The sequence below is a fragment of the Tympanuchus pallidicinctus genome, unplaced genomic scaffold (genome assembly GCF_026119805.1).
Source record: "Tympanuchus pallidicinctus isolate F22 unplaced genomic scaffold, pur_lepc_1.0 scaffold22, whole genome shotgun sequence".
Taxonomy (NCBI): Eukaryota; Metazoa; Chordata; class Aves; order Galliformes; family Phasianidae; genus Tympanuchus; species Tympanuchus pallidicinctus.
In genome coordinates, this window is record NW_026294739.1 from 17,399,274 (window position 1) to 17,426,236 (window position 26,963).

The following is a 26,963-nucleotide window of genomic DNA, read 5'->3' on the forward strand; positions in this document are numbered from 1 at the left end:
TCTCAGAACCTTCCTCTTTAATCCACCTCCTTGGCAATACTTTCAGCCCTATGTGTTAAGGCTGGCATGTGCACAAATGCCTCTTGAATGCGGTGGAAGCTTCTCACCCAGGTGAGTGATGAAGCCCTGGGTAACTAATTTGCTGAATTCTCAGCTGTGTGCAAACCTGAAAAACGGGTTTGCACCCATTGAGAAGCAGCCTTTCCCACCACTAGGCAGTGCAGATTGACTTGAAATTTATTCAAATTCTAGCTCTCAGGTTTTATCTGTGACAAAACTGCACACATGCACACACTTGCAAAAAAAAAAAAAATTAAAAAAAAATACAAAAAACAAATGAGATCTAGCAGAAAGAGACTGGAAAGCTGGAAGTGAGCAGCTTACAAAAGGACTTCTTGTCCTACATTCTCTTGAAAATTCAGTCCTTTTAAACAGGATCATCCTGGATCTGCAGGCTGCAATGGGAATTCAGTGCCAGTGGCTATCCACCAGAAGCAAAGGCAGAGCTAAAGCTTCTGATGGTTTGCATGCATTTCTTGATGTAACCAAAAGCACATCCGGTGATGGCTGGAATATTTTATTTTTCTTTCTTAAGAGGTAGAAAGCATTATAAGATGGAGCTCAAGCTCCCACTGTGGAAAAGAACAGCTTTGATTTACTGGTAATGAGAGTAGAATGAATGAAGCTCATTCCACCTAATGGGTGTGAAATTTGGTCATTTGATGTGACGCTAATGCATTTTCTAGAGAATATAAGAAAAAATCTAGTTGGGAGGGACTATGGTCAATACAAGATTCTTGGAACAAAGGAACATGCCTTGTGATTGAAAAGTGCTTCAGCACATGACAGTACTACCTACAGAACATCACAGTTTGATCCTTGGCTTGAAACAAAACCACTGGTTGATTATAATGTGTTGGTGATAGAGAGGTTAGAAGATTGAAGAGGGGATTAAATAATTTTCATTGGGATCACTGGACATTTTACTGTTGCTCTTCTTTTTAACGGAGTGAATATTTTTATTTAATAGAGGGAAGATTTTTGGATTCTCGAATCTTTCTTATTTTCTTTTTGAAATAGTCTTGTGATTAGAAGGTTGTTTAAAATGCTCTTCTCAAAGCAGTGAGTTATTTTCTATAAAGACTTCTCTTATCTTCCCCTTATCTTCACCAAGCAATCTTCATCAAGAGTAACCGTAGTACCAAAATACATTACTGATGTAGGGAGAGACTTTTGGGTAGACCTCCTTCTGTTTTTACTAGTGCTCTTGGGTTAGGAAGACACACACTACAGATCCTCAACTGTGTTTTCAGTGCTGGAGGATGAAGGCCACACATAGGTGCTCACCTGCAGCAGGTGAGCAACAGCTTCCTTCAAATGTGTACCTTCAGGACAAAACAAATCACAGAATAGGAAGGAGTGGGAAAATCCTTGTCTTTTATGAATATTTCTGTGTTTCTCAAGTCTAATATGTTCTGCTCCTACATGCTGTAGTTCTTTAAAACAAGACTTAAATGATTCAGTGGTGCAATCATGTATGTGAGTGCAGAAAAATGATCTTTACTCTCAGAGAAGCCGTAAGTCATTAGGGTAAATGGGACTGGTCACCACTGGAACCCAACAAATCAGTCTGAGGGGGAAAAAGTGTTCAGTTGGATTATATCCGCATTACATTTTTTGTGTGTGTTCTAATATTCAGTCATGACTAAATAATTTCTGAACAGGTATTTCTACCTTTTGGGCAAATTAATATCCATTTGTCAACCTGCCAGACTTAGTTTTGAAATTGCATAGTATTGTTGCTTTGCCTGGGAGTATGAGCAGCAGACAATATTACATTCTCTTTAATTATGCGCATTTCACTCCAAATCCAAGCATGTATCAGCCATCAGAGAAGGCAGGAATATTGGTTTACCACAGACAGCACTGAGGCAGAAGTGCCTTTTAATTTCAATGAGTCACTTGCTTTTGACTTTAAAGAGCCTGCTGTGGCCCTGCATTTCTTTGACCTCAGGTATTTTTATTTTCTTTTACTGTGGCTTCATTTCCTCATTACAGACGTGCTCTCAATTAATTTTGCTTTCTGAGCACTGTTTAAGCAGTGAGATTTCTGGGACCGTAACTTGTGTGCTGCAGTTGCCTGTCACCAGAAAGATAAAGAAACCTGGAAGAATTGGCCAAGTTTCTTTACATCAAGTACTGCACATTCAGCTAATGAACCAATTATTCTGTGTTTATAAAATAATCCCCCAAGTCCCACGTATAAAGTATTGCTAAGTAGAAAGGTCCTGGCTATCTGATTGCTCATGTGCTTCCATACTAGCAAGCTAATGTGCCAAGGACAAGTTAACCATCTCTGGATGTTTTCAAGTGAAGGGTAGACTTGGCACTGAGTGACTTGGTTTAGTGGTCATGGTGGAGGTGGGTTGATTGTTGGACTAGATGACCTTAGTGGTCTTTACCAACCTTAATGTTTCTATAATTTTAAGGACATGTGGAGGAAAGGACGTCTTGGTGTGTGGTGCTAAGGCAATTTGTGCTTAAAAGGAAATATGCTGGGAGCAGCTGGATTTGGGCAGTTTGTCTCTTGGCTGCCAGCAGTACCAAAAGGGAGTAGAAGGCCTACGTAGCTGGTTTAATTTTTTTACAGAACCATATATTGCTTTCTGTAAGCAAAAGGATAAAATTGAAAGTTTCTTTAAGAAGAACTGAAAAGTGAATGAGGGGAAGTATCTCAGTTTTGAGAGGACTGTGTGTGTCAGGGACATCAGGTGCCTGAGGAGAAGACGTGTGCTTGCAGGAGGTTTTGCTCTTTTGGTGGCTGGACCTTTAGCTCATAGGCTTGCTTCAGCTGTGAAAAATCTCTTTTGAGTTAACTCAGAATGAGGTGAAATGCTAGTTTTGACATAAAAATGCTTTAAGGATTAAATCTGATCTGCTTTGCTCAAGATTAAATATTTGTCTTAGTCTTAATTTGTTGAGAATATTGCCCTCAGCTGTTTCTTCCCATGCTGAGAGTGCTACTTGCAATGTGTGAACGCATAAATGGGAAGAACACAAATGAAGCTCAGTGACTTCGAACACGGTTTTTTAGGCAGAGTTAAGTGTAGACTAGGAACATAAAGGATCTTTTTGAATATTCTGCTAGGTCTCCGAAGACCACAAGTAGATGATGTGCAAAATGAATGTCGTAAGGCAAAGTAAACTCAACCATATTGAGTCTCATAGCTCTTATCACTCATGTTATGGCTCGTGCTTCACAGCTAAAGTCTTGGCCAGCATCATTGGGGTTGAAATTATTCCAATAGAGTTAGGTAAGGTAGAAAATGAATCGTGGCTGAGGCGTGTGCAGCACTTGCATTCTTTCTGTGTTGTAAAAACTATGGTTTTAAAGACAGCATAACCTCAAATCATAGCAAAGACGTTTTATTACTGTACATCTGTGAACGGGGTGTTTAATGTTTGACGTGTTTATTAAAAAAACCGAACACAGCACATTATCCATCTGCTATGATTACTATATAGGTAGGCAGTTGGGACTTTGAATATGAAAATCTCTGGGCTTTTGTGCAACACATTGCTGCAGCCTCCAAAAACTTTCTCAGTAATATATCTGCATGGTGAGGCTTCTACTGTACTTCAAGGTGTTGGCTCTTCTTCCTAATTATGTGAAACCAATTGACATCTCAGCCTGACCCTGTTTGATAATGTTTCTTGTGTCTGTCAGTGTGCTTTGGAATATCAACTATCATGAAGAACTGTAGCTGGTGAGCTCATTTATGCAGGAAAACTGGTAGCAGGCTTTCAGGATTAGGCGTAGATTTGGGCTATGACAATCTTGGCTGCTGGTTCAGCCAAGTCTTTTCCTCTTGATGGTCTTTGGGATTTAACTCCTTTAATTTCTGGAAGTATTAAATTTCAAATTAAAAATTAGTTATCTTAGCCTGCTCAGTGTCATTCCCAAAGAATGTGGTGAAGAGCTGAATTCTGTCACTTGCACTAACCTTCTTCCTGCTTTATTCTCCCATGCCTAATGCTTTTTCTTGATTCTCTGTCTTTAGAATCATAGAGCACAGCATATATGTGTGTGTGTGTATGTGTATATATATATATATACACACACATTTCTGAATTGCTTTATTTTTACCCTTTTACTATACCCACTTGTTGAAATACGAGAGCTACCATTGCACAGTGCCTTTGTAATTGTCTTACTCCCATTGCATCCAACTAGTATTAGGCAATATCAAAGGCTCATGTCAGAACATCCAAAGTTCTCAGGTTTTTGGTAGATAAAACAGAAGAGGTAAAATCTGCAAGAAGATTAATGAGATTACTTATTTAGTAGCCCAGAATGCAGACTATTCCTCAGACTATCATCCGTCATTTCTATAGCCTCAGGCGATGAGGATGCTTCAAGCTTGCTTCTAATTTTACTGAGTGTACTCAGTTTCCTGTGTAGCTTAAGATCATTACTTGTTTCATTAATTCATTGTGACTGGAAAGTAAAAGTCATAAAAAATTCAAACTCTGTTTTCAGCTGCGGGGCTGCATCTCATGGCGGTTGAGCTGTCACTCAAATAATTTTGCTGGGTTTTTCTAATCTTGTTCACGTGCAACTGTGAAGAAATCTGTATTTTCTCTTAACTTTTTTCTGCAACTTTTCATTATTTTCAAGTGCTGTTACATTTTCTTCTATTTTTCTGATGACTTGTTGACATACATTTTATTACTTCTCTTTCCTGCATTTAAATTCTGTAATAGATTAAAGTGTTGAGAGTGAAATTAACTTACAGTATCCTCACGTTCAAGTCCTATAGCAGCCTTACCTTCATATTTCTCTTGGTTACATAATAGTAAATTAGATAGATGTTCTTTGTGGCAAATAGTATTGCAGGAGGGAGTCCCAAGAGTAGTCACTTAGGTGTTGAGAATCAAGTGGAGAATAACGTGTAGTTCAGACTTAGGTTTTCACTTCAAATTTAAGCTACACCTCTTTATAATCAAACAGTGAAGCACTTAGTCTGTTTTATTACACAAAACGAGTTCTGCATATAGACGTGGTCAGGGCTTGATGACTTTCTCCCTCAGTTGCTACAGTTCCAGGCTTTTATTAAAATACTTCATCAAACCTGTGAGACCTTTCATAAAGCAAAAGCTTAATTGTTTGGAGATCCTTAATGTATTCTTTCTGAAAATGTGGAAGGCTCATGATGCAGCTCCAGGCTGGAGTGGGTGCAAGAAGGGCAACAAGGCTTGCCATCTCCCAAGTGTCTTAAGAGTAGAATCTCTTCCTCTCTTTGAGTTACAGAAATGGGCCTATTTATTTTTTTCTGTGCAATTCTAATAGAAATTAGGGCCTGTTTCTGTAAAAGTAGACAAAAATAGGGTTTTCATGAAAATAAGTTAGGTGGTTGTATTAAAGAAGGAATAGCTGGCTTGGAAAATCTTCCTTTCGCTATTCACCCCACTGTTTCTGCTGATTCTAACATGATCATGTATAGTGTATTTCTCTTTGCATAATTTTTAAGAAGTCTATCTAATGCTCTTTATCTTTTAATAATACTAATAATGCAATGATTTCCTGGTGGAGTATTTTCCTGCAGTTCTGCCTTTCTACTCCTTCATGATAAGGAATGAAACAATTTTAGCTAATGTTATTGGCTCCATTGAGAGGACTTAGACTAAATTTAAAATTTGTATGAAGCTCATATATTTGAAAAGTTGTCTGGAATATTTGTGAAATAGTTTTGTGTCATGTATAAACTGATTTGGTGACATAGGATGCACTAAAACTAGTTAGCCTCAAGAAATACCCACTTCTAATTGGTGTGTTCACAAATAATTTGCATCTCTTGTACTATGAAAACCCCTATGCTGTGGTGTATAAATTAGTGTATTAGTTTGTGCATGCTTATTTAGGTATAGGAATATGAAAGTATGTAGCAGTTAGGTTTTTCATTTCACTGCCTGATGGTACAATCTTTGGAGGTGATAAGACTCGGAGTTTAATTCTGTATTTCAGTAGCTTGCTTTGTTCATTGGATCATATCTCCTTTCAGCCAAGTCTCTAAAACTGATTTCAAGTGAACCACTGTTATTTTATTTTAGAAACAAGGAAACTGATGTGCTCAGAGGGCTGGTGTGAGGTCACAGAGTGGGTGGGTGGCAGGGTTGACACATGCCACTATCTTGGTAGCCATTACTCTCCTCCACCAATTAGATGCACACTCTTGTAACAATTCACCATGCTGATGGAGAAGAAGCTATTACTAATGGAGTAGCATGATATCACCAAAAGTAATGCCTTCACTGAGGGAGGATGCATTCATATCTGAACTAGCGGAGACAGCGCATATGTGGCTTGCTGTTAGTGCTCTTCGGTACAACTTAACTTCTTGAGCAGTGACAAATTTTTCAGTGTTTTAATAGCTCTGTGTAACATAACCATTTTTAGGCACAACCTTTATTTGTCCAGAATTATTTACATTCTCATACATGTATGTGCCTTCGCCCTGTTTCACCTGTCAGATGCACTTTTACTGAAGATGGTGGAATTAATTCCAAACTGGAGTGGTATGAAAGGAGATATAGGAATTCTATCTCTATTTTTCTTAAAGTACGGCACATTAATGCCACATCACTACATGAACTGAAACAGTGAAGGAGAGACAATCTGATTGCAGGAAATAAGTAAGTTGTCTTTTATTATTTCACTTCTGTGGCTGATGAATTGTACATCGTACTCTAAGAAAAATAGCGTCTGGAAATCATTCTGCTGAGTATTTTCTTTTATTAGCAAGGCACCGTAAAAGGACTGAATCTTTACTCCAGATCAGACAGTGTGTTTCTGGCTGGAACACATTAGATAGCAAGGTTCAGATGATGCTGCAATAAACAAGCTTGCTACCTTGTGCAAGGTAGGCTGAATTCATCAGACTTTTAGTATATTTATTGTATTTTTAGTACTTTACAGAAAGTTACTTCCCCTCAAATGTTCACCCTCTAGTTTGATGAAAGCATGCAGAAATTATGTGAAGGATGCTGGCATATTCTTCTACCAGCAGCAAAAAATAATATTGTTTTTCACTTATGAGAGTATTACCCTTTTACGACATCTCTTAGAATCCCATTTTCACATTATGTGAATATCAGAGTCTTCATTCCTTTCCTGAATAGCAGTGGTAAGATGCAGTGGAATGGGGAAAGCCACAATCCATTTCTGTGCTATGGCTATAATAATTGTTAATACTTACTATGGGTTTTGCCAATGTGCTATAAGAAAGAGAAGAAATAACACATCTGCAAAACAAACAAGATCTCCTTTTAAAATAATGTTTTATATACAGGTTGACGTGCTATCAATCATAAAAAAACTAGACTTAAAAAAGAACCCATCTTCAGAATTTTGCAGACTGTCTGCAATCTCTAGCAAAAACCACCTCATGTTTTTCAGCCCCTTCCATATATCGGTGCATATTCTGAGGTTAAACATGTGTGACCAAGGTTATTAAAAGCATACATTCACATTAATGTGAGATTAAAACCTGATGTGACATATTCTTCCCACTGCTCTGGGTATTCCCTTCCTGTTCTGAAGTTCTTTATCTGTCCTACCTGTTATTACTTATACTTCCATCAATTGTTGCAGTAATCAAGGCCTCTCTGACTTAATTTTTGTGAATATAGTTTAAACTAGTTGTCTGTAAACATCTCTTGTACGTCTGTTCAGATAAAATCCCCACATAAAAATCCACATAGGGGACACAGTAAAGTTAGTTTCCTATGTTGTATTTACCAGCTATGAGAAAGATAAGAAAAAGCTTTCGAATTTGCTGTGCTGACAGTTGCTTGCAGTGGAGGTCAGAGCCTCCCAGTGATCTGCCAGTCTCCAATAGCTGTTCAAAGTGCTGCAAAAGAATGCCAGTTGAGTGTTCATTTAACAGTAAATGCTAGTCTTATTCTTGCTCCGCTGAACTCAGTGAAAAAAACACATTCTTTAATGGAATAGGGACAGGCTATGACCTCAATATCCAAATCAAAATTGATCTTTCAGAGATTTTTTTTGCAGTCTGTTGCATTAGATCATATCTATATATAACCCTTAATAAATTCAGTGTCCTAGTGTATAATCCAGCTTTGACTGAAGAGCTGAATAAGAACAGGAACTTGGTTTGCTTTAAGGTTCTGGTGCTTTTGACATACTTCTCATGTATGTGTGCTTCCACAGCCCATTTCTGTAGTAAGAAAATCCAAGTGCTTTACTCCTTTCATGTATTTGCCCCTCTGGTCTGCAATATTTCATGCAGTAAGGCGTAATGAGACACATCTCAGCGCAGTATAGCGGCATAAAGCAACCACTTCCTGAGTTTCAGGCCAGGAAGTCCTGCGGGTATTTATAGCAGATGTTAACCCCTATCTACTGGCCTCTTCACCTGAGAGCTGCATGAAATCTGATTTGCTCTCTGGAGCTCTTGATGCATACTGAGGAAGCTGGCTCTCCAGACAAAGGGTGGGACAAAAGGAGTCATGCTCAGAGTGCAGATCTTCACTGCGGATGTCATTGTCTTGTATTTCCTAACTGCATTCAGATGCGGAAAGGCAGAAAAAGATACCAGATATCTGGGTGAGGACAATGCAACAGATTAGCCATCAGAAGTCTTTTGGGCTGTCTTTAACACCTTTGATGCAGCTTTGGTAGTTTAGCCTTTAAATCTTAACTGTGATGAGATGCTAAGTCTAGATAAGTCCAGGTGATAACTCATAGTTCATACACATCATTACATAAATTGCCTTAACGCTTCTTTGTGTTACCACTCCTTTTTGACTGCTTTCTTATTAAGCACTGCTGAGAGCAATCCCTAAAGGAGCAACTGCTCTATGTGCCTGGCAGTGACTGGACCCCACATTGGCAAACTGACATAATTCTTCTTAAACTGTACCAGCTGAATATCTGTGTTGTCATTTTTAGTGTAGTAAGATCACTTCAGAGCACTATTCTTATATGAATGTGGGCCTTGTGCTGTTAAAGAGGGATTGGAACTGGGTAATATTTTTGAGATTCCTTCCAACCGGAGACATTCTATAATTCCATGAAAGAAAGTCAAATCACGGTTAAGTTCAGTAATCGCCTGTGACAGTTGATTAAATTAGATTATATACATTCAGAAGGCTCATTTCTATTAAAAAAGGAACATTTCTGCAGTATGGACTTGAATCCTGTGCTGTAAAGTAAAAAGCATTTTGGGAGAAATTTCATGGAAATACAGTCACTTTTATGCCGTGCTGTTCCCTTTGAACTCTCATACATCTCACTGCTCATATGTTTTGTTCTGTTCTTCTTTACTGACTGGGCTTTTTGGTTGTCCTTAAAATATAAGCCAGAATTCAGATTTTGGTGGAAAACAAACAAACAAACAAAAAAAAAAAAAACAATGAAAAACTTCAGCTTTCTTTAGAAACAAATGCTTTCTCTATATGAAGAGCTGACATCCTGAAACTTGTTTTCTTTGAAAGGAAATGAAAAGTTTCTACATGTGAAAAAGACCTTAAGAAACCCATACATGGCAAAGTCGGAACCAAATTTCAATGGCAGCATATTTATTTGAGGCTAACATAGAACCATAAAATGGCTTAGGGTGGAAGGGACCTTAAAGATAATACAGTTCTACCCCCCTTGCTCTGGGCTGATTGCTCCACACTGGAACAGGCTGCCCGGGGGGCCCCATTCAACCTGGTTCTGAGCCCCTCCAGGGGTGGGGCATCCACAGTTCCTATGGGCAGCCTGTGCCAGTGCCTCTCTGCTCTGCCCTCATCTACCTTGATTTAGCATTTTGAAACAATTGCTTTTGTGTTGACTTATTTTTTTTTTTTATAAGTTTTGCATTTTGTAGACTTTGTTTTGTGCAGATGTTCATACAAACATTTCAAGATGCTTTGCTGGAGACTGAAAATCAACAGGTTGCAACAATAAGTTCCATTTCAATATATGAACAAGTGTCTGAATGTGTATTCTTTCAAGCGTAAAAACAGACATGTGCAGGTAGATACCAGGGTCGAGCATTCCTTTATCTCCCAGCTGAGGAGGACGTACAGTTTTGGATGCTATAGATTATTATAGTAAGTTAATGTCTTGATATATGAATAATTGTTTAGTGAAGGGAAACATATAAAATGTAATTCTCTGGTAACTTATTCTCGTGGGAAGGAATAATGAAACCAGATTATCACACTATAATATTTGTGTGTCTGTGGGGGGCTGTTACTTTTTTTATTTTTTTTATTTTACATTTAGCACAAACACTTTGTGCTTAATTCCAGTGAAAGTTGACAAGAATTATCTTCCACAGCAAAAGTATAGGAGTTCCCATCGATCATTGGTTCAATTTCACAATGTCTAATGACATCCTCATTCTACGCTTCTCTTTTGGTCAATTTAAGCCTTTAAGAACTAAAAGATTTGTAATTAATTTTTTGCAACTGAAGGGAATCCAGGCAACAAGTTCCCATTTAGTACTGGATATTATTGTAAGTAGAGAAGTAATAATTATTTTCAGGATTTCCTGACCTATTTAAACAAGTCCTTACCATTAGGGAGAAGGTCTCATTTTTGAATTGCACATTTCTATTTATCTCTTATTCTTTAACAGGTGATTAATGTTAAATATATGGCTTATCCCTCCTTAGAAAAGAGCAATATGGATTTTATTCCCAGCAAAATTTAATTTCCATCACTATTTTAACTTGAAAAGATTCAGAATTTTTCTTGAGGAACAGAAAGATATGGAAAGGAAGTCTTGCTGTTGATGAATGTTGAAATACTATGCATTTCACTTTGATGGCAGAATTAACTGTAGTCTCATAATGAATATGATTCACAATTTAAATTCATGCTTCTATTTATAAGAAATTCCCATAATTGATGTATTATAGCTAGGTGTTTCAAACATTGGGCCCTTTGTGGATGAGTGCCGAAACACTTCAGCTCATATATTTTAAGATATAAGAGAGAGTTTCAGGAGAAATAGTGTGTAAAACTCCACAGTTATTTGTTGTTATAAAGAACTGCTAGCAGTTTAATTTCTTAAATGTCTACCACTGAGATCTTAAACTGTAGTAACAGTACTATATGGGAAGATGCAAATACCCAAGCAGGATGTGATAAACAGGCGAGCACAACATGGGCAGGACAGTAGACAGCGTTATTAGTGTACTTTGCTGATGGAACCCTATTGGGCACATGTGTCTGTCGTACCAGATTTTAAATGTGGTCAGTGCAGCCTAATAGTTGTTTACATCTGTGAGCGTTTGAAGAGCAGTTCCCTTCTGTAGAGCAGGATGCGTGTGCTGTCATCAGAAATGGCAAGTTAGGGGGAGTGATGCTGAAGATTGCCTCTTTATTGTTCTTGTTCCTTAGAAAGTAAATTTTACTGGCAAATATCATACTAAAATGCTTCTGAAATCTTTTATTATATATACTTTTTTTTTTTTTGTAGCACAAAAAAGATTCTTTCTATCCCGGTAGACTTACTCCAGAAAGAACATCCCCTGCTGATCAAATCTCCTTAAGTTTAAACTAGCTGGGTTGGAATTTTTTCTCTGCTCTATGAGAGTGCTGCCTAATCTGAAACAGGTAAATTGCAAACAACAGTAAGCAAAACTGGTGTCATGCCGTCACAGTCTGTGACACTGCAAAATTTTGAAAGAAATAAAACTGTGGGGAGATCTCAATTTGAAAAGCTGTATAATCTTGGAAGAAAAAAGAAAACCTCTTGTTCTATTAAAAATATATAAATATATCAAAAATCTCTGGTGTTTTGTTCTGGAAAATATAACTCTTTCTGCGGGAATGAGGAAAGGGAACCAATTTTTACTCTTGTACTCCAAAGATTCTGTGCTTGTAGATTAAAATGTGATTCATTTCTTAATATTTCATTTGCCCAAATGTTTGACGGACATGGCCAGATTCACATCATGTCTCCTTGAGCGCTTTATTCTGTGAGCACTTATCAGCAGTTGCTGTCTGTAAAGCGTATTTGGTGTGTCTGTTAATGCTCTGACAGGTAATAAGTTCTTAGCTGGTTCAGGAGCTAGAAGTATTTGTTCATGTTGGAAGATTAATAATAGCTTTAATTTTGTCATTTCCCCTCAATTTGTTCCTGCCTCCAAACATGATTCTCTCTTTGGTGTTTTATAGTTCTAAACTTCTATGTTAAACTATAATTTTAAAGAATATTTAGACCAGGGACTCCTGATCGTGGAAACTTGCAGCTATTGCTGAAAATGTTAATAACTGAATCAGTTAAACTTAGCAGCTGATAGTGATGCAGGGTGATGGTTGCACATGTTCCTGCTGTACAGTATTTAGAGCCGGCCTATCTGCATCCCTCTGGCCTGAGTAACGGACATGCTGGTCTGGCCAGCTTTGGCTACAACTTGGCATACCTGTGACACTGATGGCCTTAAGTTGCACCATGGAAGAATAAGATTGAATTTTAGGAAAAATTTCTCAGAAAAAGCATTGGTGCAGGCTGCCAAAGGAGGTGGTGTAATCATCATTCCTGGAGGAGGGTTCCATTCAGGAATTTGGAGATGTGGCACTGAGGGACGTGGTCAGTGGCCATGGTGGGGATGGCTTGGGGTTGGACTTAGTGATCTAAGTGGTCTTTTCCAGCCTTATGATGCTATGATTCTGTTGGTCATGAGTACCTTCTCCTCCTTCACGTAGTTTCTGAGGTAGTGTACATGCATGTGCTTGCTTACCCCCTAACACAGAGCTGCAGTAGTGTGGGTAATTTTATAATTCAGTAACACTTGTTAAAGAAGAGTGTCAACTCAAGAACATTAAGGGCTACTTGTAAAATTAGGTACCGACTTGAGAAAGAGGAGTTTACTACTTCTCTAGGTATGAGGAAAAGTTTGTTAGTTTTTAGCCTATTAGAAGCAGATATCTAAAGTTTAGATCTACCTCCTCTCTGCAGTTGTTTGTACCAAGCCAATTGTTTGTCTACATGTTTTTTTTGCAGATTACACTGAAACCTCAAGAAACAGACTGAATTTGGGGGGGCATGAGTTTAAACATTAATAATGTCAAATGGGAATGGTGATACTGAGGTTAATTGATCACTTTTTGTGAAAGTGATCACCAATAAGGTCATGGCTTAGGAGCCTATTTTAAAATAACAGTGTTAAGAGTGATCAGACATGGGATATTTGAGTCTCATTCTGGTTGAGTCTCATTCTGGTCTTTTTACTGAATTGTGCATCTGTTCTGTGCTGTTTTTCGTGTTTCAGTTTAGCCAACAATGAACGTAATAAAATTGTTTTAATAGAAGTCTGCAGATACAATAAATGTTAAAGAAGTTGTGCCCAATACAAGGCAAATTAATTGGCATGCCTACTGCTCCCTAGGACCAGACCTCTTAATATTTAGTGTCCATCTCCAACATACAGCTCAGGAACAGCTCCATGCACTTCCAGGAGGGGAGACTGTGAGCAGTTTACCTTGAGCTATTCCTGACTAGAGGAGATGAAGCAGCTTTGGAAATGTGATGAAAGCTTTTGACTACTTGCAGACCACAATCAAATGGAGGATCATGAGTTTAATGAAGTGTTTGATTTGAATGTAAAGTAGGTAGATTCTTCCCACCAGCCACCTAATCCTCTTAAAAAAAACCTTTTCAGTTAATTTCTGCTGTCATCTACTTGCTTCCCCACTCTCCTGTATGAGATGGCTCAACAGATGCACATCCTTTCTAAACATCCATCTCATGATTCCTGCCCTTTTATGTCCTGTTCTGTTTTTTTATTTCTTCTCTGCTCTCTTTTCATCTCTTTGTGCTGTCTTAGTCTTCAGAACTGCTGTCATGTCTCTCTTCTTTATCAACTACTGCTCCCATCTTCTGTCAGAATTTTTGAACAAAACTGGTGGAAATGGCTTAACTCACCTCTGTTAACTGAATTGGCTTTAAAGTTGTGCTTACTCCACGTTCATTGACATGAGTAGATTATTAAATGCAACTAGATAAAACTGCAAGTCAGGATGACTTTTAATCTGAAACCTGAAATCTTCTGAGGTCTAATGGTATACTTGTGTATTAAATTACATAATTAATCCTTAATTTTATTCCCCAAATCAATTTTTCTTATGGTTGTATGCCCCTCATTGTCGGTTGTTCATTTACCTTGGGTTCCTCATATCAGGAATCTACTGTACAAAAAAAAAAAAAAAAACAACCTGTTCCCAGTGTTTTAACATTGGCTGTTGCCTTGGTAATCCCATTGCATGGGTACTTCATGATTGTGTTTGAGATTTGCCTTGTTCGTACTGCGTTGCCTCTGCTATGTTTGATGGCAACTAGGGAATTTTCTTTTGTTCTATGCTTTGCCATTTACTTCAGAAGAGTTTTTGAGGTCAGTGATAGCTATGAAAATAACAAAGTTCTGTGTCAGGATCTTTCTACATCTCAATCTGTTTTTTCCCAAACTAAATGACAGAGAAAGAGAAAACCCTACTTCATTTTGCAGTATAAATTTAAAGTTTGAAATTAAAAGTAATAGAATAGGCTTGCTACCAATTCTGAACTAATAGGAGAGGTGTTCTTAAAGGACTATGTGTGCTGTAGATGTTGAAAAGCAGGCAGAATGATCTTTCACCCTGAAATGTCTTTCATCGCCCTCAATATTCTTAGGGAACATCAGTACCGAGCTCTCAGGTTGTGCCTTCCTATTTATGTATTTAATCATCTTTCAGCTTCATATTAGTATTCTGCAAATGTGTGGGTAAATGGAAAATAATCATTTGACCTAACGCCTGTGCCCATAGCCTCATTTCTACACAGAGTATCAGATCTTGGTTAAGGTGGAGGTCCAGTCTGCTGTTTCAGGGTAGTTTTGTATTCTGCATTTCACCATTGTTTCCTTGCCAAGAACGACCCTGAACCTGGTGAGTGTTAATTAATCTCTAGTAGCATGAAAAATAGAGGATCCTGAGAGAAGCCTGCTTTGAAACTTCCACTTTTCGTCTTTCTGTCAGATTTTCTCAAAGTTGATGCATTCTTCCTTGTGTGACTCTAGGGAAACAAAATATGGGTCTGATTGATAGCATAGAGAAACGATCTTCGTTGTTTAATAGTTGTGTCACATTCTGCATGACACAGCTTGATGGTTTCTGGAATTAAAATTACCATCAACAGACTTTCAAAGCATTGGGTTCTCCAATGAGCTTATGTCCTGAATGAATAATACTAACTACGTGACTTCAGTATAAGCCAAAGTAATCATTGAACTTAACCTGTAGGAGAAAAGGAAGGGTATGAGTAAGGCTCTTAATTTGTGCAGTAATACAAATGATAGAAGAAGCTTAATGTAAATCATAACAAAATGAGTTGTGACTTCAGGAATGACTGAAATGACTAAAATGACTAAAAGCCGTGGTTTGTCCCAAAGGTTTGACTTTTCCCATCTCTTCATATCTTTACTTTAAGCCATCTTTAATCTTTTAGTATTAGTGATGGAAGACTAAATTGTTCTATTTAATGGTTTCAGAGTGGAATGTACTTAATGGTATCTTTGGTGTGATCTTTGGGAAGAAAAACGAAGTTATGTACCTTTTCATGAAAAAGAACAAAAAAGACATCTCTAGGATTTTTGGCTTCTTTTTGGTAATACAGTCAATATTAAATTAAAGAAATAAGTAGACTATTATGTTTTCAAGTTTTGATCAAATAAAATGGTAATGTGGATTGGTTTTGAACTTGCAGACTAAGCGTTGCATTTATTTATCTACTCAGCTTTCTGGATGTTTTGTCACGCAAGATTGAGTAAACATATATTTTTTATATTTAAAATATGCTTTTACACATAACTATTTTTATGCAAAACTTTACAGCTATGTTTTCCTCCTTTATTTTTCTATTCTCCGTCTGAAAGAGAATCAGACATAATGCAGTTGTCACGCAGGTTGGGATTGCGTGGTGCCCGCCGATATTTTGAACGTGCAATAACAGAAAGGAGAAAACTACCCACACAGTGGGATATATACTTTCGTTTCCTCTCTTGAAAAAGTTTGTGTTTACACTTGTGCATTGTCATGACTCATTTCTAGAAAAATCTGGAAGAATAATCCATACATTAGCACTTGCTGTGAGGATGAAACAGTCCCTTTTTTCCTCTTCCTGCAAGCAATAGATAGAAAGCAAAACAAAAAACAGTCCTCAAAATGAAATATACGTTAAATTGAGTCGTAACTATTCAAAGAGTTCTTTCCTCCTGACGTTTGAAATAATTGATGTTGATAAAATGAATATTCACAGAGGTGTTGTTACTGAAAGTTCAGCTCAATTACGACACTACAGAAATGCAGTAAGGCATGAAGTCAACTGGGTTTAATAGGTCACAGTTTTCATCTCTCCCTCACTTTAGCATGAGCACAATATCAGAGAACTGGGCACTACCTCATACGTTTCTTTTGAGATTTATGCTTGGGGATTCTGAACAGCTCCTTTTCTCCAAGGTCAGGGCTCTGCTCTTTGGAGTGAGCTTAGAACAAAATCCGTGCCTCTTACAAATCTAATACCTGACTTTTATATGCTTTAATTCCTTTCTCAGAGCCAGATTTCATCTACGTTGATGTTTATCACTTATTTAATTAGGAAATACACTGGGGGCAGGAAAAGTAGCCCTGTGCTAGTAATCTCTCCCAGAGGTTGACACTTGACTTCAGTGGCAAGACATATACCCTCCTGAGATGTGGGCTGTTGGGGCTGGAGTTTTGGCACCTAACAGAATTATTTAAACTGAGCAGATCAAAGGGTAGAAACTGAGCAAAGAGATTCTGCTATTAAACAACTGATGGATTGCCTTATTCCCTACAAAAAGCATGCCTTCAGTGAGCACCACAGGAAAGTCATTCTCGTACAGTGTGAAAATCCGACAGAATTACTGAATGAATGGCCCTTTTACAGTCGTGGGATCTAAAATAAAGCCTACAGCTGTGCAACCAGGAACTTCTCTGTATAGCAGCAAAAAACACAGGACAATTCAGGGCACTGTTCCACGCCAGGCTTAATCCAGTCTAGCAGTGGACTGTCACCCATATATCTTGCCTCCAAATAAATTAGTTTCCCATCGGATCGGTGAGTCACATTCTATAGCCACGATGAATGATTAAATCTAATATGGGGAAAGGGTGAGGGACGTGTCAATGGAGTTAAGAGGGGAAAGGAAACAGAATTAAGCCACCACTTTTAGCAGCTGCATGCAGCTTGATGAAATTAAGCACAACATGAAACTGTGCCTTCAGAGAGCTTGGGTAAACTGGAGACAAATTAGAAAAAAATAATTGGAAGTTCCTTGCTGTGAGGAGTAAGTAGCACAGTGCACTTTTGAGGTACCTGTGCTGAAGAGAGCAATGTTTGAGTGTGTCCTTGTGAAGAATTCTCTCAAAAATGAGCTTACCTGTATCAGACTTTATTTCCAGTTGGATTTTTTGCAAATATCTGAACCACTCAGGCAGTTTATTTTTCATTTCCTATCTGCTTTGGCTGACCTTGGTGTACATCTACAACAGCTGCTTCTGAATTTTCTCAGTTTGATTTCACAGACAGTGAACGTTAACCCATTCCCGTAGTAAGCAAGCTGAAGCACCAGCTCAGGCAATTTCTTAACGTCCTGTTTGCAGTCCTTTCATTCATTTCTTTTCCCAACAATTCTTGCTATCCGAAAGACAATCGCTGTTCAGTTCTTGTGCCATCCTTTCCTCGTGGCACTCTGGGGAAGCAGAGTTCTATATAATTCTGCTTTTTTCCTACAGAGGGACAATGCAATCCATTTGAGCCTTCCATCCATCTGGTGCAGCACACTCGGTATTTGACATTGGGGCAGGTTTGTAAGTAGAGCGCTGAGAGCAATTAACATTTGAATTAAAGCTACCTGCGGATAACAACAGGTGATTACCCTATTTAACAGCTGTTAAGTGGTGTTATTTGCCAGCTAGAGACCACAGACCGAGTGAATTGTATGCATACAAATGGGAGTTATTGTGCATACAAATGGACGACATTAATTAAATAATGTATTTTTCTAAATTGCACTTGTGATAGGTAGGTGTTGGGTCAAAACAGGTAACTGGTAGCGAAATGAACGCTTTAAAGTGTTGGGCTCAACATCATTAAGGTTAAAATGCAATGTATGTTTTTGCAACCGGTGTTTTTTCTTTTCCAAAAGTAAAATAAAAAAGTAACAAACAAAGCTTGCTATTTACACTGATTGAGCCTCTGGCAAACAGAAAATAGTAAGGAACTAAAGCACATAAGGTTCCATTATCCTCTTTTAGCTCTGTTTTCCAACAAGGCTTAATCAACCTCGGTGCTCTGGAAAGCACAAGGCAGTCCCGTGGTACGTGCCCGCTTGCTCCTCGCGTATGTGGAAAAGCTCTCTGCAATCTTGCTCCCTTCTGCGCTGGGATGGATGAATGTGTTTTTGGAACATTTGCTTAGCAGATGGCTGAGCAACAACCTCTTAAATCCATGTGGGGTCTGTCCCATGGTTGCGCTTCTTGTATTGTTGCAGAACATCTGACTTAGGCTGCCCGTACCTTTTTCAGCAGACGCTCTCGTTTATTGAAAAGCTTTTCCTGCTATCCTCTTCTCCAAGGGCATGGATTTTCAATGCCTTTTGAAGACATCCCAAGGCATTTGAAGGGAATTTGTCCTCTGAGAAAGGCTGATTAGATTTCTGCCTTAAGTATTTGCTTGCACTCTTGAAACTAAATGATTTTATCGATGCTGATTTGTGTCATTGCTACGCCAGAGCTGTCAATTTTGTGTAAGTGCAACTGTTACAAATTACAGGATGAATTTAAATTTTTCCCTATGGCATAATTATCTATTCAGTTAAAAGTTCCCTTGATTTGCACGTGTGTGCATTCGCATTGAGTTACTGTGAATAGAGATGTCCAATTTGTATACAAAGAGGTGTAGGCATTCCATACTCACTTTCAGAATGCTGGAATGTGGCATCAGTTCTACTGCTTAGAATGTGTGGCTGTAGATTTTTTACTAATGAGAGTTGCCCGATGAAGTCATTTACTGGACTATGCTTTTGAACTGAAATTAAATGCCTATTAACCCTCTGACGTTGCCAACTGTGGACTACATGCAGCCAGGAAGTTGTTAAGCTGCCAATCTTATTTAACTGGAATTGATGTGGGCTGGAAATGAATCCATTTCTTTTAAGATGCTGCTGATGACTCCAGTTTTAGTTAAAGGACTGTAGCCCTCAGTCATGGTTGCAGTGTGTAAGACTTGGGCTTGATCACAAATAAGCTGTCTGCTATTGAAACAGTTACCTGAATAAAAATCAGTGGGGGTTGGATCCGTAAAACCTTCAAGTACGTCTTCTCTCCAGTGTTAACCAGGGATTGTTATTCTTCTCTCCTAACCTGAGACCAGAGACCAACTCAACTAACTTATAGGCAGTCTAACTTAATATACCAGCCCATACATTGCTCATCTTTTCTTCACTCAAGCAGGAAATTGTATATTTTCTGTAGTTAGTTTCCTGCCACAAGTACCTTGAGGAGCCACTTCTTTCAAACAGAAGTTTGCTGCCAGTGAGTATTTAAGTATTTTTAAGTTGCCAGTCCTAAAGTAATGCCAAATTCTACATTGGGAACAGGCTTCTGTTCAGACTGTGCTGAGCTTGTGCCCTAGCCAAGCTCAAATAGTTTTCTTGACTTCTAAACCACAAAATACTGCGCTGTGTGTGTGCATTATCCTTGCTATTAGTGGGCAAGTATCTTGTCTCAAGATCAATATGAAAAGCAATGTGCATGCTTTTCCCTTTGCATTCATGGTGGGTGATCAGTATCTTGGGTGAACAGGTAAAGGCTGAGCAGCAGCGTAGAGGGAAGAGGTGGGCACACAGCACAGGGGCTGGCTCAGTGTGGGAGACTCATATCCCAAATCTGAAAGGGCAAAGCCCCAGGAAAGCCTTGCTGAAGCAGCACTCTACAGAGAACATATGGCATGTGGCCCCACATCGTGCTGCAGGAAGTGGGGATGAGCTGAATTCTGCCCTTCTGCTTCCTTTGTCCTCTTTATCTGTATTGAGTGGGATTATTTCACGCAACACAAATCCCAATCTGCCTAAAGATAACCAAACAAAGTATAAATATACAGAGAAATCTAGATTTTTTTTTTTTTTTTAAATTAAAAAAGAATAGTTTAAAGTGCAGAGAGGATAATGTAGAGATAACAGTGTGTTCTTGACCATCGACAGGCTTTATTTAGGATATCTGTTGAATCACAGTTCATGAAGTGAGAATCTGGTGTTCTTTATTCAGCAGGAAAAGGCATTTGTATCTAAGTTCTGAGACAAAGCAACTTTCAAATCCAGTATGTTATACAGAGAAGTTATTTGAAATCTTTTTTAGCATGTAGGATTGTAACAGTGGCTAATAACTCTTGTGAAAATTGTAGTTAAAATAAACCACAAGTCCACACGACCTGCAAACATACCAAATTAATTCATAAGCGTAGCTGTTACTTAATTATGACATTAAGCTGTACAGGAAATTATGGTATGTTGTAAATATTTTGATTTGCTCTCTGTTTTTGTGTTTTGCAGTGACATACCAATCTATCAGGACTAAAATATAGAAAATGCAAATGCACATTAGCTAACAGATTACTAATATATGAAAGAAATATGGAAATTACGGTACTTTATTAGAGCTGCAAATCTTCTTCTTTTTTTTTTTTTTCATTTGTGTGGCCTGAAAATCTAATAAATAAAGGATGAAAGAAATTTCATTTAATTAAGCTACTGCATTGTAATGCTACCACTACTGATAGAATAGCTATTTAACAACATCGTAATGAATGTTCTGTTGTCACAGCTTGGGAAGGTGTAATGCAGTTTGGTTGTATGCCATGTTATTTCTTTGCTTTTCTCATTGTTACCTTTAAGCACTGTTTAATATCAGTTATGTTTGTGCTCAGTTATTTTCAATCTATTACATAAAAAACACTGCCACGTACTTTTTGTTACTTAACAAGTACGATCCTGATCTGTTTAAAAGGTGAGGAAATAAGCTGTATTTAGCTATTATTTTTTCTTTCACAGTGCTGGGAGTAATATTAAATTAACTGACTACATCACAAATTCATGTGGACTTTTCTTTGTCATTATAAAACCCATAGCAGAGAAATCCCCAGAAATTCTTCTTTGTCAGATACCTTCTAATATTAACTTACAGTTCTTTATTCAGAAGGCCATAACAAACGATGATGGGTGAGGATGGCTCAGGTGAGATTTTTTTTGTGTGTGTTCTCAGGACTTCCCAGGCATGTTGCCATCTTGTCTAAACTGACTAAGGAGTTCTAGATACGCGTAAGAGCTCTAATCCCATCTCTACATGTCTTTCCTTCCTGCTCTCTTCTTGTTCTTCTTCTGATGCACTATAACTGCTCTACCCAGCTGTCCCCAGCAGTGAGATGTTTGCTATCAATACTCATGCTAGATATGGCTATCAGTGCAGGTCTTTGCCAGAAGAGGAACAAATGGTGAAATAAAACAACTATGAAACAGCCATGACTTGGACATTCAGCATATTTCTGACATGCAGGACAATATTAAGGTCATTGTTATTATAATTATCCTTTGAGTAGTGTAAGCTAGTTATGATATATAGCTGTTAATTCTTGTTGCAATAGGTTTGTATGAGAATGAGGTAGATAGAATGAGAGGATTGTTCTTGTGTAGCTTTTACATTTCTGAACCCCATAGAGGCCCCTGTTTAAATAAAATCTAAGTTAGGCTGGGCAAAGTGCTTTGGTGTTCCCTGTTGAAACCTCCCTGAATCCTTAAACCATCAGCTTTTGCGGTTCACTGACTACCTGAATGAATTATTTTCAACTGATTTGGCACATCTTCAAAAGAACAGATGGTCCTATCTTTACTGCAAAAACAATAACTGCAGCAGCAACAAAATAATCTGTGATTCTGCCTGGAAACTCCTTAACTACAAGGGGGAGTTTGATGACCATCTTACATTTCTGACAATTATCTCACAGAATAAATGTATTTAACAGGAAAATCACATTATAATTTACTAGGCAAAGTATCACGTTTGTGGAACAGTTGTTTGAGGTTGCAGGGAGACTAAACTGCTACGCGTGAGTATCTAATAGGACCTCCCCTACAATACAGCAGCTGGGAAGAGAAAAATTATGAAAGTATGGTGTTGAGAGACTTCTTTATTGGGGCTAAAAATAAACTTATGTGCATTATGAATAGAAGGATAGAAGAAGAAAATGGGAACTAAGGATAGGGGAAGCACAATGTTCTGAATGAGAGTCTGCAGCAAAAGAACAAGGGGTTTCAAATAGCCAAACTTGTTTGCATCACCATGGAACATCTACAGAATAGCTTTTAATGGCCGTGGTCCAGAAGTTCTTGGTAGACAGAGATAATCCAGTACCCCTTAGGAATGGGATTCTCCTGAATTTGCTTCTTGATTTCTATTATTTCAGCAAAGGAAAAGCAATGTTATTGACGTAGTAATTTTCTTCAATTACTGAAAAGGTGATAATTAGATATTATGGGAAAGACTGAAAATAGGGAGAATGCAGTAGAGCTCACTGTATTAAATACACACTTCCTTGGATAGTTTTTCAGGACAGTATTACAAAGGTGACATTTATTAAAGAGAAAAGCTTTCCCTATACAGTCTGGCTGTCAAATATTAATATGAAATCTGTTTTTTTTTTTTTTTCCAATGGTTAGTATTTTAAAATTGTAAGCATGTTTTGTGGGATGCTAACATACAGCAGAAGAGAGATGCTTCTCCATGAAGGCCAATGCCAGTGTTAGTTTTCTGCCTTTCATGGGGATGTCTAATTGCTGAGTGTATGCTATAGAAGAAATATCTGGGGAGCTGCCTTAGCCACTGAGTTGCTGTACTTCTGCCTTTTCAGCTGCTCTCAGACGAGGCTGTCCTCTCTGAAATCACTGTTCTATTGGATGGGAAAAGGATCTCGCTTAAATACAGTGTGCTGCAAACTTAGGCCCTGAACATCTGTCAGAGTGGGTGAACAGCTGGAATCCAGCTGCTGCCACTGTTGCTCTTATAATTCATGGATCATATCAAATCCTGTGGGATGCTCTTGATGGAAAGCACTTTAGTTGTAGGTTAATGTATTGCCCTCAGTCTGCAGCCCGGGTCCCTGCTCAGCGAGAGTTATGTTTGCTGTTTACGCAGTGGCAGCAATAACCAGGACACATGGAAGCACACTGAGGTTCTAAATAATTATGTTTGCTAAGTACACACTCAGTGGCACCCAGCCATTGCCCTGACTGATTTCTGATGGCCACTCTACCCCAACCCATTGAGACCATTGTTGGCACTTGCTTATAGGACTGTTGTTTCTTCCTACGTGAAAAAAAAATGATGGCAACAATTAGCAATCAGCAAACAGCCTCTGGCTTGATTACAGACGCAGGTATGTTGTTGAAATAATTTGTGTGCTGAACAGAGTAATTTTATTTTGCTCAAGTGCTGCTTAAATATACCTTACATTCAAATGTTCCTTAGGGGAAAAAGTCATTACGTGAGAAAGAGATTCCATTTGTTCTCAGTGAGATCGATAAGCTCATCTGCTTACATGGCTCTAAGTAGGATGTGTGGGGTAATGTACACTGGGGAAAAGTCCTCTTTGTGATTACTGTATGACTGGACTTCTTTTTTCTTAATTAGTTCATACTTAATTACTATGCTACGAGGCCAACATTTAATCTTAGTTTAAGAATCTGTTTTTCCATGGTTTGCTTGGGAGAGATTAAGACAGGTATGCAATGCACGGGACTTGAGCAAAAAGGTTTTTCCAGCACATCGTAAGAAAGGTGGTGCAAAATAAAATATCTTTTTTTTTTCTTCTTTTACACTCAATGGCTGATAGTTCTTAGGTCTTTAATCTGTATATTCTCTTTTCTGACATCCTTCTCACGTCTCTAAATGAATTGGAACTCTCAGCCATTTTGTTGTCTATCAGAATGGGAAAACAGAAATTTCACCAATTGCCAACTTGATTTCAGTGCTGCCTGTTCTGTCATTCTCAGCTCAGACTCAGATTTAGGATCTCTAAATGGGAGATGTACCTTTGGTGAATGCTGACTTTGTCACTGTTAGACAACGTTTTATTATATGCCTTAGGTTTATGGGCTTTGATGTTTCACGTTGATTTAGTGGGAAATAAGTAGAAAATTCAAAACAAGTTGCAATCAGAGCTGTAGAATGGCTTTTTCTGGGGACTTCTGCACATTTTAGCCCTTTCATTACCTGAACCTTTTTCTGTTTTTTTAAGCATTAATAAAGCCAGCTGTGCACATGCATGGGTTTTTCCGTAGTGCTTTGCCTGCAGTCTGTCCTCTCTCCAAAGCTGTCAGGCTCTGGATGTTTGTTCCTTGCAAATGAGAACTGGAGGAAAGGATTTTGGCTGGGAAGGATTTGCATCAGCAGCCGAGCCAGGGCAATGGGATGTGTGCTGTTTTACGTCCTGTGGCTGGATAAGCTTATCTGTACAGATGCGCGATGTCCTGCTGTGCCTTCAGATGATGCTGATGCACACATCAGTGTGATGACATGGCTGTTTGCTGCTCAGTTCAGAGGGCTGCTCCCAAAGAGGCAGCAGAATCTTGGGCTGCTGTCGACTGTGTCCTGTGGGCTTGTAACATTTTGTAAGGTGATCTTCTGAAACTTTTTTTTTTCTTTCTGAAAGTGAGGAGTGCTTACCACAGTTCTGATCATACTAAAAGAAAGGTCTAATAACTTGCTTCCTCTTACCCATTCCACAACTCAATACTTGAGCTGCATGGACTTTTCAGTTATTGCAGGTGTTTTCATGTCTCTAGCCGGTTTCTTTTATAACATGAGGTCATATTTAGGCAATGAATCGGGTCGGTTCTATTTGTTGTGTGATATTTTGTCCAGATAGAAAACGGGGCAATGACTTTGCAGAATAGCAGATAGATTTTAAAGATGTGCATGTATATGCAGGAAGCTTCCAGAACCTCATATGGAAGTTATATATATGACTTGCCATATTACAGCTTCTTTGCTGAAAGAACCTGAGGGTAAGAAGGTGGGAACTTCCTTTGATGGATACTGCTGTTTCACTCAGGTCTGCCTTATTTGTGTCCTGCTTAATTAGTTTGTATTTAAATCTCCTTGAGCAAAGTGTTCCTGGCTGCACAGTGAGATCCCGCTGGAGGACTGTGGGCCCTTTATGGCTCCAGCAGTGATAACTGGTTTCGGTGTGGCTGCTTTTTTAATTTTTATTTTTGAGTGAAAGTGAGCAGATTAAAGACCACAACTGAGATGTTTACAGTTGCAACATGGTGAAAAAACAGATAAGGTAATTTTCCTCCTTCTACTAGTTACCAAAGCAACACTATAAAGATACTTTTAATTTAGTTTAGTGCTGTGAAGATTAAAGCTTAATTAAAAAGCTTATATTAAAATAAATAAATAAATAAAACACTGGAATGGCATAGGAGAAATTGAAAGACATAATTACGGTCCAGTGAACACTTATCACTTATTATGAAGCTTTGGAGCAGAGGTATTTTTTTCTCTCAATTGAGAGTAATTTTATTCTGATCATAAATTGGAATGACCAGAACAACCTAGGATCATGGCTGTTTATAAATTAATAAGGACAGTTGGAAGGAATGTGTTATTCTCCCCATAAAATACAGAACAGTGAGATATTCTCTGCTGGTCTGTTTCTTTAAAAATCTCTCACACAGCAGTCAGGGCGACAGGCGTTGTGAGGACAGAAAAAAGGCTGTCTTCCCGTATTTCACACGGCTTGCATAGAAATTCAGTTACATAATGTTGAAAGATGTGTAACTTTCAAATTCATTTTCAAACCTTTATGAATAGAAAGTGGTCAGATCTTCAAGTGGGGACAGTCTTTTTGTTCATCAATAGAGCAGCACCTATGTGCACTGGATTAAACGATAAGTGGGAGCCTGGGGGTGCCGTATTCATCCTTATGAGCTTGACATCGTTGTGGAGAGATCCTGTTTGTCCAGTATAAGGCAAATCAAGACATGAGATGATATTCTTTCACTGCAAAATTCCAAGTAGTAATCTCTGTCCGTGACAAAGCAAGAGGGCTAGGGAAAGTAGCTTCAGTTTATTAGCTTTATTGAGAGCTGTGTCGCTGGTTTCTCCAAGAACTTGCTCATAAGGTATGATCTATTACACTAGAGAGGAGCCTCTAAAAGCCACTCAGCTAAATATGCCCTTTCACTGACTTCCTCTATTCATTTTGTTCAAGCATTTTAAACCCACCTTTGACTGTACATAGCATATTATTTCTGTTCAGTCATTAGCTGAGTTAGTCATTTAGCCTTTCATCAAAGCAGCATTACATTTATTACAATATTGTAACGACTACTGCAGAGGCTCAGTCCTATGACTTCTTGCCCTGGGATGCTGAGAAAGCTGAAAGGTTATTGGGCTTCAAGGACAAGCTTATGGAAATAAATCCAGTGAGGCTGCTGAGCAGAGTAGAAACTGCCTGCCCAGGATGTCTGTGAAGTGTAAATGGCTGGAGGCTGGGGAGCGCCTGGCTGGAGTATTTCATCCCTGTCTGCCCAGTGCTGAGACTCTTTCATGGCTGTCTTGTTTTGTCCATTGCTGGAGACAAGATACTGCATTACCTGGAGCTTTGGTCTGGCCCAGTGCAGGCACTTGTATGCTATCGAGCACTTCTCACAAAATAAATATATATTCAAATTTAAGAATATTATTTTTTCTTTTTTTTTTTTCCCCCTTAATCAAGACAGAAGTGAATTTTCTGGTTTCCAGGCTTGCACATATGTATGAGATCCATCAGGCAGGCCTATGGCTGATGCTTTTTCCAAGCTAAATTTCTGATTGTGATATTGAAGCT

General features: G+C 38.4%; 1 long non-coding RNA gene across 3 annotated transcripts in view; it reads left to right on the top strand.

Annotated features, from left to right (window-relative positions):
- LOC128082754 (uncharacterized) overlaps nt 1-26,963 on the top strand; it is a 76,259-nt gene that overhangs the window by 34,903 nt on the left and 14,393 nt on the right. The window lies entirely within an intron of this gene.